Raw genomic sequence first — 14,759 nt, 5'->3', positions numbered from 1 at the left:
GCAGTGACGGCAGGTAACGATGGCTGTGAGCAACATGCAAGCTCAGCCGAGCAACAGGTAGCTGAGTGTCTGCAAACTAAAGGAATAACTATGGACTCCAACCAGGTTGAAGCATGTCATCCACTCCCCAGAAGAAACAGTAATGACAAGCCAGCAGTCATTCTGAAATTTGTCAACAGGAAGCACAAAGTTGCACTTCTAAAGCAGGGTAAGTTGCTCAAAGGCACAGACATCTACATCAATGAACATTTGACAAAGACCAATGCGGATATTGCAAAGAAAGCACGTCACTTGAGAAGAATGAAAGAAATACAGAGTACATGGACCAGAAATTGCAAGATATACATCAAGCTTAATGGATCACCAGAAGAGGCCAAGATACTGATGGTGAGGAGTATTGAGGAACTGGAAAAGCTCGAATAAGTATCCTCAAAAGAAAATCAACTGGAGTGGACTTGGAACTGAATGGAGGTAACAACACAAAACACAAAAATGCTCAGGGACACTACTCAACCTACATCAAGCAACAATGGACATGTAACACAGTGGATACAAGAACATGAACAACTTCAACTAACGTTTGATTACAGTGAAAGCAGCACTCTGGTCATAGATCAGGACATCGACCCAGACAATAATTTCTTCTCCACCACAAACAACACATGTTATTATTACAGCAATGATCAGTACAATATGGACATCTTAACAAAAAATAAGCTATCTATTATCTATTTCAATAGCCGGAGTCTATATAAAAATTTTAGTGGCATTCGGGCTTACTTAAACACATTCAAACAACCATTTAATATAATAACTATTTCTGAGACCTGGATTACGACTGAGAAGGGAATGCACTTTGAGATGGAAGGCTATGAATTCATACAAAATAACAGACAGAGTAAAGGTGGGGGTGGTGTTGCAATCTATGTCGATTTGAATATGAAATTCAAGATTGTAGAGGCCATGACACAGGTGGTGGACAATCTTCTTGAATGTCTCACGATACAGATTTGTGTTGAAAAGAAAAAAGACATTATTATAAGCTGTGTCTATAGAGCTCCTGGTTCTAGCATTGAGACATTATTCACAGAATGGATAGAAAGTGTGATTATAAAAAAAGGCAACAAAAGTATTTTTATTTGCGGGGATTATAACATTGATTTATTAAATCCAAATAAGCAACAAAATATCGATGATTTTTTAAATTTAATGCATAGCCTGAGTCTCTTTCCTACAATCACTAGACCCACGAGAGTAACATCACAGAGTGCTACTCTGATAGATAACATATTCACCAATATAATAGAAAACAGGACAACAAGCGGGTTATTAATTACTGATATTACTGACCACCTTCCAGTGTTCACAGTATATGACAATAACTTCAAATCTGAAATTGGGGTGTATAAACAACAAAGAAGAATTAGGACAGATGAGACAATTGCTACTCTAAAACATGAATTAATGGAACAGAACTGGGATGCAATATATAAAGAAAAAGATGTAAATAATGCATACCATAAATTGATGACTATATTCACTTCATTATATAATAAGCATTGTCCAATCAAGGAATATAATAAAAAACTAAATATAAGAACAGTCCATGGTTGACGAAAGGCTTAAGAAATGCCTGTAAAAAGAAAAATTTACTCTTTAGGAATTTCATAAAACAGAGAACAGAAGGCGCTGAAGCTAAATATAAGGGATATAAGAATAAATTAACCAATATTATAAGATTAAGTAAGAAAGAATATTATAAGCATAAATTAGAGGATAACAAAAATAATATTAAGGGGATATGGACTCTCCTAAACCACATTTTTAGAGAAGGTACCGAACAACACAAATTACCAAAATATTTTGTTATAAATGATACTGAAAATTATAATATGGAAGAAGTGGCAACCAGTTTTAATCAGTTCTTTGTAAATGTTGGGCCTCAAATAGCAAAAAACATACTGATTCCAGCGCCAGATGTAGGCAACAGAGATAAATTAATAGAAAGGAATCCTCACTCAATGTTTTTGAAGGCAGTTGATGAAAATGAAATCATTAACATTGTAAAGCAATGCAAAAATAAAACATCTACCGACTGCAATGGGATTGATATGATGTTAGTTAAACAAATCATTGAGGGGATTTCAAAGCCACTTGTGTACATCTGTAACTTGTCATTTTTAACTGGTACATTCCCAAAGAAGATGAAAATTGCTAAGGTCATTCCTCTTTATAAAACTGGGAGCAAACACATTTTTACAAACTACAGACCTATCTCAATATTGCCACAACTCTCAAAAATATTGGAAAAGCTTTTTAACGGGAGAATGGATGGATTTTTGGAAAAACATAAACTATTTGCAGAGAACCAATATGGTTTTAGAGTAAACAGATCAACAGCACAGGCATTAATGGAATCAATCGAGGAAATCGCAGATGCAATAGATAACAAACGACATGCAGTGGGAGTTTTCATTGACCTCAAAAAAGCTTTTGACACAATTAATCATAATATACTATTCAATAAATTAGAAAAATATGGGATAAGGGGAATTGTATTAGACTGGATAAAGGATTATCTGCGAGGACGGCAACAGTATGTAAAGTTGGGTAATCACTGCTCTGGATATTTGGACATAGCTTGTGGTGTTCCACAAGGGTCAGTTTTAGGCCCTAAATTATTTATTTTGTATATAAAAGTCTCTCCGTCATGTGCAAAGTCTCTAAAGAACTAAAACTCATCAATTTTGCAGATGATACAAATATCTTTTGTTCAGGTGATAACATCCAACAAGTGGAATCAGTGTTGAATGAGGAAATGAAAAAAAATAAAAATGTGGTTCGACTGGAACAAATTATCATTAAATGTAAGTAAGACCAATTTTATGGTATTTGGCAAAGCGAACATAAAGATACGAATAGAAATAGATGGGACTGAAATTGAAAGAGTGCAGGAAAACAAATTTCTTGGGGTTATAATAGATGACAGGCTGAGTTGGAAGCCACACATCAAAAACGTAAAGTCTAAAATTTCAAGAAGCATGGCAGTCATATACAAAGCAAAAGAATTACTGGATTATCATTCACTTCGTACACGTTATTGTTCTCTTGTCTTGCCCTATTTGCATTACTGTGCTGAGGTTTGGGGGAATACTTATAAAACTTCACTTCAGCCACTTATCATTCTGCAGAAAAGAGCAATAAGGACTATTCATAAAGTCAACTACTTGGAACACACAAATCCACTTTTCATACAATCCAAACTATTAAAATTCACTGACATAGTATCTTACCAAACAGCAATCATCATGTATAGGGCAAAAGCAAAACAACTACCAGAAAATATCCAAAATTTATTTAGGAATCGAGAGGGAGGTTATAAGTTAAGGGGGAATCACAACTTCAAAATCTTAAACATAAGAACAACCCTAAAAAGTTTCTGCATCACAATAACTGGGTTCAAACTATGGAACAATCTAAGTGAGGAACTCAAGCAAAGTCCAAATATCCACCAGTTTAAAAGAATGTACAAAAATATGTTGTTTAGCGGGTACAAAGGCTAAAAGTGCCAAAGGGCTACACACAAGTTAAAATGAAACAGAAAAATAAGTGTGAAAGTGTATCTACTTGTGTTCTGTTGTAGAATTACAGTATATGTTGAATCATTGGTTTAATGGATAAAGTGAGAAAGGGGTAGGAATCTAAAAAGCTATGCTTCTTCCTACTCCTTTTTGAGCATTCTTTATTGATTTATTTACTTATGTATTATTTATTTATGTATTTTTTTCTGTTTGTTGGTTTATATTTTGTTTGTTTGTTGTATGGACTTATATGTGGCACTTTAGAGTGTGATTTGTTTTGTTTTTTCTTTTTTGTCTTGGATGTTCGAAATAAAGATAGAAAAAAAAAATCAAAGCACGGTTGAATAACACAAATAACATGGAGAATTCTTAACACATACTGTAAATGTATTTTTAGAACAGCTTTTATTATTATAACAATTTTAATAACAAGGTACAAGTGTACATACTGTAAATATGTTTTTAGAACTGTTTTATTAATATCACGCTTTTTCTATAACACGGCATTACACTCTTAAATGTGTTTTTAGAACTCATTATTATAAAAAAATTATGAAAAGATACAAGTGTATGCACTGCAATTGTATGGGCACTCCCTGCCTTCCGCTGACGAGTGGGCAACATTCGTGCCATAATTCCTCAATTTGAAAGTTTTATTTTGAATCGTATTTTTTTTCAATTTGAGAAAAAATATCCGCGATGTAGTGAAACCACGATAAACGAACCGCGATGTAGCGAGGGATTACTGTAATTTGAACTGCAACGGACGTCAGCGACGCGGCGCACGCGGCGTTGTTTACATAAAAGATGAAGGATTCAATCGATGCATTTAATGACTTGGAGTGACAGAGATATTTTGATAAAATTGTTGTTTATAATTATATGGGCCTGTGGAATAATTTGAACTGCAACCGACGACTAGTCCGACGTCAGCGGTGCGGTGCACACGCGGCGTTGTTTACATAAAGGACAAAGATTTCGATCGATGGATTTAATGATTTGGAGTGACACAGATGGTTTGATAATATTGTTGTTCATATTATAGTTATTTGATATATACTTTTTATATCGTTATATGGGCCTGTGGAATGATTTGAACTGCAACCGACGTCAGCTGTGCGATGCACATGCGGCGTTGTTTACATAAAGGACGAAGAATTTGATTGATTGATGGATTTAATGATTTGGAGTGACACAGATAGTTTGATAAAGGTGTTATTTATGTTATAGTTATTTGGATAACTGTTAATGTTACGTCAGGCCCCTTCTCAGCTCCTCGTTTGTGTTTATGTCACGTTAGCGTACCGTATCATTTAGCCTGTTGTTGCTGGTTCATGTCTGTTCTTGGTGTTGGATTTTGTCAAATAATTTTCCCCCAAAATGCGATTTATACTCCGGTGCGACTTATACCTATGTGTTTTTTTTCTCACTGTATTGTGCATTATATGGCTGATGCGACTTATATTCCGGAGACTTTTAGTCCAAAAAATATGGTAGTTTTTCAATTATTATTAAATCTTTTTTTATGCCATCTGTAAACAATATTAGCATTTTCATGTTAATCTAAAACAGGGGTCACCAACCTTTCTTAAACCGAGAGCTACTTCCTGGGTACTGATGAAGGCAAAGGGCTACCAGTTTGACACACACTTCTGAAAGAGTCAATTTGCTCAATTTGGCTTTCACTATGTGTTATTATTGTCATTTCCAGTTCCCATGTAAGTGTGATTTTTAACAAGAATAGCAAAAATACAGTCAAACCTTGGTTTTTGACCACAATCCGATCCAGAAGGTGGTTCGAAAAGCGAATCGGTCGAATTACGAATCTATTTTTCCCATGGAATTTTTTTTAATCCGTTTTGAGACAAAAAAAACCCGCCTTTTCATAGCATTTTTTGATTTTCACATATTTGTCTGATCGCTTAACTGCAGCGCACCGCCAAACGCGCACCCGTAGCGCGTCGCCCACCGCGCAACTGCACTGCGCTGGTCGCATTATTGTGACAGAACCGTCGCTGAACAGAAAATATTTTTAAAGTCCTGATGTACTTTCCAAAATTTAAGTGGACCTCAGTGCGCAGGGAGCTTAATTTGGTCCGATCGCGTAACCGCAGCGCACCGGGCGCTCACTGTCGCCTTGCTTTTAGAGCGTCTTTGTGTTTTAGGATGGCTTTACTGCTCCCACTTGCTTTCTTTGAGGCATGATTAGGGGTTAATACAATCCTCAAAGTAACAAAAATACAATAACAACGGAGTCAGTCGGCATCCGGGCCGCGCAGTCGGGTTTTCTCGGGTCCTCCCGGCTCATCTCCTGAGGTTCGACCTCTGAATTTTGTTCGACAACCGAAGCAAAAAAATCGCGATTTTTTTTTGTTTGAATTCTGATTTGTTCGAGAACCAGGACGTTTGAAAACCGAGGTTTGACTGTAAAATAAATAGATGCAGCTCACTGACAAGTGCTGCTATTTGAGCTAATTTTAGTCAACAGTCCTGCGGGCAACGCATGCGGTCCTCACGGGCGACCTGGTGCCCGCGGGCACCGTGTTAGTGACCCCTGATCTAAAAGATAACGGATGCAGTATATTAGACCAGAAATATAATTTAAATATTTCATATGATAATAGCAAGGTGGCATGGTAGTGCATTGGGTAGCATGTCAGCCTCACAGAGGTTGTGGGTTCGATCCACCTCCAGCACTCCCTGTGTGGTGTTTGCGTGCCTACGTGGGTTTTCTCCGGGTAATTCCCCGTAGGTGTGAGTGCAAATGCGAAAGATTGTTTGGCTCTCTGTGCCCTGTGATTGGCTGGCAACCAGCTCAGGGTAATCCCCTGTTGCCTGATGACTGCTGGAATAGGCTGCAGCACACCCGCGACCCTCGTGGGGGCAAGCTATACGGTACATTATAAGAGAATTTGAAGGCTTTCATATAAACATCCAGCTTGAGTGCATAAGAACTAGCAGCATTGCAAATTGCCCAGATCTTCAGTCCTTATTTTGCCAGTTTGGAAGGCATGTATTGTTTGAACGAGCAGTGGGATCTGATAGAGATGGGCTGCTCATCCACGTAAACATCCCTGCCCGGATCGGGGTCGAGAGTTAAGCAAGGGCATCTTTTGAATTCTCAGCCCTCCCTCCACAGAGCTCTTTGAAATTTCGAGGCACATGAACACGCATGCTCAAACTCAGATTAAGACCGAAAGTGACACCATACAGGCTGATCTCCACCTCTATGGTATCACCATCTGGTGGGGTGGTTTGCGTGTCTCTGTGACACCTAGAGCTATGTCAGGTAGTGCCACTCATGCAGAACAGGTCGAAGAGTAGAGACCAGACAAAGAGTGATCCCACTAGCCTTCCAGGATGGGGCTTGGCTGTGGGCTGATAACCTGCACCCAAAAAAAACGAAATTATTACAGAAACAGAGCAGGCCCAAACCGACGGAACGCCCGTGGGCTGAATAAGTCACCGCTCCTCCGAAAACCACCTTGAAGATCGGAAACTGGAACGTACTAACATTTTACACAAGCAGCAACATTTTAGTAGCAAGAGAAATGAAGAAGAGAGGAATCGACATTATGGGCATCAGTGAAACACACTGGACAGGACAAGGAAAAGTGGAACTAGCAGAGAGAGAAACCATCATTTACTCAGGAAGAGACGACAATCATAGACAAGGAGTAGGCATACTGATGTCAAAACCAGCAGCTGATTGACTGGACTCCAGTCAATGAGGGAAGTATTCAAGCCAGATACCACTCCCAACACATTAAGATGACAATCATACATATACAGTGGGGCAAAAAAAAGTATTTAGTCAGCCACCAATTGTGCAAGTTCTCCCACTTAAAAGATGAGAGATGCCTGTAATTTTCATCATAGGTACATTTCAACTATGAGACAAAAAAAAAAAATCCAGAAAATCACATTGTCTGATTTTTAAAGAATTAATTTCCAAATTATGGTGGAAAATAAGTATTTGGTCAATAACAAAAGTTAATATCAATACTTTGTTATATACCCTTTGTTGGCAATGACAGAGGTCAAATGTTTTTTGTAAGACTTCACAAGGTTTTCACACACCGTTGCTGTTTTTTTGGCCCATTCCTTCATGCAGATCTCCTCTAGAGCAGTGATGTTTTGGGCTGTGGCTGGCCTACACGGACTTTCAACTCCCTCCAAAGATTTTCAATGGGGTTGAGATCTGGAGACTGGCTAGGCCACTCCAAGACCTTGAAATTCTTCTTATGGAGTCCACTCCTTTGTTGCCCGGGCGGTGTGTTTGGGATCATTGTCACCTACGTTTCATCTTCAATGCCCTTGCTAATTATAAGAGGTTTTCACTCAAAATCTCACGATACATGGTTCCATTCATTCTTTGTGCTACACGGATCAGTCGTCCTGGTCCCCTTGCAGAAAAACAACCCCAAAGCATGATGTTTCCACCCCCATGCTTCACAGTAGGTAGATTTTTCTTTGGATGCAACTTTGCATTCTTTTTCCTCCAAACACAGCCGAGTTGAGTTGTCACCAAAGAGTTCTATTTTGGTTTCATCAGACCATATGGCATTCTCCCAATCCTCTTCTGGATCATCCAAATGCTGTCTAGCAAACTACTGGCCTAAGCAGGGGGACACATCTGGCACTGCAGCATTTGAGTCCCTGGAGACGGTTGTGTGTTACTGATGGTTGTCGTTGTTACTTTGGTCCCAGCTCTCTGCAGTTCATTCACTAGGTTCCCTCGTGTGGTTCGGGGATTTTTGTTCACCGTTCTTGTGATCATTTTGACCCCACAGAGTAAAATCTTGCGTGGAGCCCCAGATCGAGGGAGATTATTAGTGGTCTTGTATGTCTTCCATTCTCTAATAATTGCTCTCACAGTTGATTTCTTCACACCAAGCTGCTTGCCTATTGCAGATTCAGTCTTCCCAGCCTGGTGAAGGTCTACAATTTTGTTTCTGGTGTCCTTTGACAGCTCTTTGGTCTTGGCCATTATGGTCCAGTGACAGCCCCGAAACATCATTGCTCTAGAGGAGATCTGCATGGAGGAACGGGTCAAAATACCTGCAACATTATGCAAAAACCTTGTGAAGACTTGCAGAAAACGTTTGACCTTTGTAATTGCTAACAAAGGGTACATAGCAAAGTATTATGAAGTTTTGTTATTGACCAAATACTTATTTTCCACCATAATTTGCAAATCAATTCCTTAAATATCAGACAATGTGGTATTCCAGATTTTTTTTTTTTTTTTTTTTGTCTCTCATAGTTGAAAAAAAAAAGTCAAAGTCCCAAAGATTATCGTCACACACACATCTGGGTGTGGTAAAATTTGTCCTCTGCATTTAACGCATCCCCATGTGATTTTGATCCATCCCCTGGGGGAGAGGGGAGCAGTGAGCAGCAGCAGTGCCGCGCTCGCGAATCATTTGGTGATCTAACCCCCCAATTCCAACCCTTAATGCTGAGTGGCAAGCAGGGAGGCAATGGGTCCCATTTTTATAGTCTTTGGTAGGACCCGGCCGGGGTTTGAACCCACAACCTTCCAGTCTCAGGGCGGACACTCTACTACTAGGCCACTGAGCTGGTACCTATGGAACTGTAACTATGATGAAAATTACAGGCATCTCTCATCTTGTAAGTGGGAGAACTTGCATAATTGGTGGCTGACTAAAGACTTTTTTGCCCCACTGTATCAACACACCTACAGAAGATGCAAGAAAAAGGTGATTTCATTTTGTGAGAGTACAGCATGTGTTCGAGGAGGAATAAACATGACATGTTGATTGTAATAGGAGACATGACTGCTGACATATGTCAGGAAAACAAAGATTATGCAATGGTCATGGACAAGCACGGTCTCGGACAGCAGAATGATAACGGAGCAAGGCTATGTGAGATGTGTGACATGAAGGAGCTAGTAATAACAGGGACTCTGTTCCTGCATCAAGACATACATAAACTAACCTGGATATCCACAGATGGGAAGACCAGGAATCAGATAGATTATACACTAGTAAACTAACGATAAGGAATTCAGTACACAGATCTGCGGATATCGGAAGTGACCATAATCTCAAATGCACAACAATCACTGGCTAGGCCACTCCAAGACCTTGAAATGCTGAAGAATCATCCATTCATCCATCCATCCATCCCTCCATCCATCCATCCATCCATCCATCCATCCATCCATCCATCCATCCATCCATCCATCCATCCATCCATCTTCTTCCGCTTATCCGGGATTGGGTCGTGGGGGCAGCAGCTTTAGGAGGGACTCCCAGACTTCCCTCTCCCCAGCAACTTCATCCAGCTCATCCCGGAGGATCCCAACGCGTTCCCAGGCCAGCCGAGATACATAGTCTCTCCAGCGCGTCCTGGGTCGTCCACGGGGTCTCGTGGGACATGCCCAGAACACCTCACCAGTGAGGCGTCCAGGAGGTATCCTGATGAGATGCCCGAGCCACATCATCTGGCTCCTCTCAACGTGGAGGAGCAGCGGCTCTACTCCGAGTCTCTCCCGGATGACCGCGCTTCTCACCTTATCTCTAAGGGAGAGCTCGGACACCCTGTGGAGGAAACTCATTTCGGCTGCTTGTATCCGGGATCTCGTTCTTTCGTCCACGACCCATAGCTCGTGACCATACGTAAGTATAGAAGCGTAGATTGACCGGAACATTGAGAGCTTTGCCTTTTGGCTCAGTTCTCTCTTTACCACGACGTACAGGGACAGAGTCCGCATTACTGCCGACGCTGGACCGATCCGCCTGTCGATCTCACGCTCCATACTGCCCTTACTCATGAACAAGATCCCAAGATAATTGAACTCCTTCACTTGGGGCAGGATCTCATCCCCGATACGGAGAGGGCATTCCACCCTTTTCCGATCGAGGACCATGGACTTGGATTTGGAGGTGCCGACCCTCATCCCGACCGCTTCACACTCGGCTGCGAACCGCTCCAGTGAGAGCTGGAGATCATGGCTTGAAGAAGCCACGTCGTCGGCAAAAAGCAGAGACACGATGCTGAGGTCCCCAAAACGGACACCCTCAACGCCTTGGCTATGCCTAGAAATTCTGTCCATAAAAATTATGAACAAAATCTGTGACAAAAGGCAGCCTTGACGGAGTCCAGCCCTCACTGGGAACGAATCCGAATTACTGCCGGAAATGGGGACCAAACTCTGGCATTGGTGATACAGGGACCGAACCGCCCTTATCAGTTGGCTCAGCACCCGTACTCCCGAAGCACCCTCCACAGAAGGTCCCGAGGGACACGGTCAAACGCCTTCTCCAAGTCCACAAAACACATGTGGACTGGTTGAGCAAACTCCCATGCCCCCTCGAGGATCCTGCTGATGGTCCACTGTTCCACGGCCAGGGCAAAAGCCACACTGGTCCTCCTGAATCCGAGGTTCAACCTCCCGACGGACCCTCCTCTCCAGCACCCCTGAATAGACCTTACCAGGGAGGCTGAAGAGTGTGATCCCCCTGTAAATGGAACACACCCTCCGTCCCCCTTCTTAAACAGGGGAACCACCACCCCAGTCTGCCAATCCAGAGGCACCAACCCCGATGTCCACGCAATGTTGGAGAGGAGTGTCAGCCATGACAGCCCCACAACATCCAGAGCCTTTAAGAACTCCGGGCGGTTCTCATCCACCCCTGGGGCCTTGCCCTCGAGGACTTTTTTAACTACCTCAGTGACTTCGACCCCAGAGATTGGAGAGTCCACCTCAGAGTCTCCAGGCCCTGCTTCCACAATGGAAGACGTGTAGGTGGAATTGAGGTCTTTGAAGTATTCTCCCCACCGACTCACGACGTCCCGAGTCGAGGTCAGAAGCACGCCATATCCACTGAAAACAGTGTTGACGGTGCACTGCTTCCCCCTCCTGAGACGCCGGATGGTGGAACAGAATTTCCTCGAAGCCGTCCGGAAGTCATTCTCCATGGCATCGCCAAACTCTACCCACGCCCGGGTTTTTGCCTCACGAACCACCAAAGTTGCGTTCCGCTTGGCCATCCGGTACCTGTCAGCTGCCTCCGAAGTCCCGCAGGCCAAAACGGCACGAAGACTCCTTATTCAGCTTGACAGAATCCCTTGCCGCCAGTGTCCACCAGCGGGTTTGGGGATTGCCGCCACGACAGGCACAGACCTTATGGCTACAGCTCCGGTCAGCTGCCTCAACAATGGAGGTGTGGAACATGGTCCACCGGACTCAATGTACCCCGCCTCCTCTGGGACGTGGGAAAAGCTCTGCCGAAGGTGGGGGTTGAAGCTCTTCCTGACAGGGGATTCTGCCAGACGGTCCCAGCAGACCTTCGCAGTACGTTTGGGCCTGCCAGTTTGGACCAGCATCTTCCCCCACCATCAGAGCCAACTCACCACCAGGTGGTGATCAATTGAAGGCTCCGCCCCTCTCCTCTTCCGAGTGTCCAAAACATGCGGTCGCATATCCGATGACACGACTACAAAGTCGATCATCGAACTGCGGCCTCGGGTGTCCTGGTGCCAAGTTTACCCTTATGCTTGAGCATGGTGTTCATTATTGACAATCCGTGTCGAGCAAAGAATTCCAATAATAGAAAACCGTTCGGATTCAGATCGGGGGGGGCATTCCTCCCAATCACGGCCCACAGGTCTCACTGTCATTGCCCACGTGAGCATTGAAGCCACCCAGTAGAATGATGGAGTCCCCAGAAGGAGCACTCTCCAGCACTTCCTCCAGGGACTGGGAGCTGATGTTTGGTGCACAGACACAAACAACAGTCAGGACCCGTCCCCCCACCCGAAGGCGGAGGGAGGCTACCCTCTCCTTCACCGGGGTGAACCCCAATGTGCAGGCGCCCAGCTGGGGGGCAATAAGTATACCCACACCTGCTCGACACCTCTCACCGTGAACAACTACAGAGTGGAAGAGAGTCCAGCCCCTCTTGAGAGGGCTTGTACCGGAACCCAAACTGTGTGTGGAGGCAAGTCCGACTATGGCTAGCCGGAACTTTTCTGCCTCGCACACCAGCTCGGGCTCCTTTCCAGCCAGAGAGGTGACATTCCATGTCCCAAGAGCCAGCTTCTGCAGCCGGGGATCGGACTGCCAAGGTCCGTGCCTTTGGCCGCCGCCCAACTCACAATACACCCAACCCCTTTGGCCCCTCCCACAGGTGGTGAGCCAGAGGGGGGCCCCGGTGACCCGCGTTGGGGCGAGGGAAATCCGTGTCCATATATCTTTTTCATCATAAGGGGCTTTTTGAGCCGTGCTTTTTCTGGCCCCTCACCGAGGACCCTTTTGCCATGACCCTACCAGGGGCATGAAGCCCCAGACAACATGGCTCCGAGGATCATTGGGACACGCGAACTCACGGACGGGTATATATATATATATATATATATATATATATATATATATATATATATATATATATATATATATATATATGTGTGTGTGTGTGTATATATATATACATATACCGTTGTTGCCGGTGTATAAGTCGACTCGGTGTATAAGTCGACCCCCTAAAATTCGACGGAAATTTACAATTTTATGATATATCCTTTGTATAAGTCGAGCTCAATTGATGCATTATATTAAACTTCAAAATTCAATCAGAAATATGCGAAATTTATTGACGAAATGTGTTCAAATTCGCGAGTTTGTAGCGAGCGATCTATACGCCATTTTAAATATTATTTACTTCATGACCCTGTGATATTACGCGCCGAGAGAGACTAACAACAATGAACACTCTTAGAAACTGGTTTATTTTTAGTTAAGAAACAACAAATTATAATTATAAAGTGATTGCCGGTACATAGAGTTCAAAATTCGTCTTCATCGTCGCTATTTCCGAAAAGCTCGTTCCATTCGTTTTCGTTTAGTTTGTCGTCATAAAGGGCATCTTCTTGGTCTTCTCTATCCTCAGTTTCCTCCTCCTCTTCCCAGATAAGGTCGTCTTCTGTCCCATCGAGAGCGTTTGGCGAATATTTTCTAAGTGCCAACGGCTCTTGCGCCATAAAGAGTCCGCCTCGGCTGGTTCACCATGTCGGCCAGAACAAGTGAAAATTCGGCCTCTTCCCCTGGAAGTCTGGCCAAGTTTGGCCAAGACATCTTGCTCCTGTCATCTTGGGATCTCTTGGAGACAAGATCTTGCTCCCCACACCCTTTTTGAATCGTCTACACTATTTGTACTATGTGTCCTCTCTTCATTCATTGTAGCCTGGTCATCCTATATATATATATATATATATATATATAGAGAGAGAGAGAGAGAGAGAGAGAGAGAGAGAGAGAGAGAGAATGAAGCCAGACAAATAAACAGGTTGTTCACAACACAACCAGCGAAAGTGTACGCTCAGTGGCAGGGGAATAATAGCAGAGCAGACCCACCAAGGCTGGAAACTGAACAGTACTGGAAGGATATATGGGAGCGGGAGGCATCACATAAGAAGGATGCACAGTGGCTGTGGCTCTGAGAAAGGACCACAGCAAGCTCCCTGAACAGAACCCAGTAACCATCACAGTGGCAGACATCCAGAGAAGAGTCTCAGGAATGAAAAACTGGACAGCACCAGGCCCTGACATGATCCACAGCTACTGGCTCAAGAAACTTACAACTCTCCATGAGCGCTTGGCAGCACAAATGAACCAGCTGCTAAGGGATGGGACTCACCCTGAATGGCTAACCCAAGGGCGTACGATCCTGATCCAGAAGGATCCTTCAAAGGGTACAGTCCCATCCAAGTACCGGCCAATCACCTGCCTCTCCACAACATGGAAGCTGATGTCGGGCATAATATCAGATAAGATCAGCGGGCACATGGATCAATACATGAGCACTGCTCAGAAAGGGATTTGTAAAAATACCAGAGGAGCAAAACATCAACTCCTGGTGGATAGAACAGTCACCCAAGACTCCAGAACCAGACGTACCAACCTGAGCACTGCCTGGATTGATTACAAGAAAGCATATGACTCAATGCCACATACTTGGATCACTGAATGCTTGAGGCTGTACAACATCAATGGGACTCTGAGAACCTACATCGCCAACTGGAAAACCACACTTGAAGCCAATGGCAAGCCACTTGCACACGTGACCATCAAATGTGGTATATATCAAGGAGACGCTCTGTCCCCAATGCTGTTCTGTATAGGACTGAACCCCCTCAGCCAAATAATCA

General features: G+C 43.4%; 1 pseudogene; it reads left to right on the top strand.

Annotated features, from left to right (window-relative positions):
- Positions 1-388: 388 nt before the first annotated feature.
- Positions 389-6,905, top strand: LOC148395939 (uncharacterized; annotated as a pseudogene).
- Positions 6,906-14,759: the final 7,854 nt, after the last annotated feature.

The sequence above is a fragment of the Syngnathus floridae genome, chromosome 6 (genome assembly GCF_059516105.1).
Source record: "Syngnathus floridae isolate MCC-2025c chromosome 6, RoL_Sflo_1.0, whole genome shotgun sequence".
NCBI classification, from domain to species: domain Eukaryota; kingdom Metazoa; phylum Chordata; class Actinopteri; order Syngnathiformes; family Syngnathidae; genus Syngnathus; species Syngnathus floridae.
Note: the sequence above shows the minus strand (reverse complement) of the source record. Positions and strands in the feature narration are given on the sequence as shown.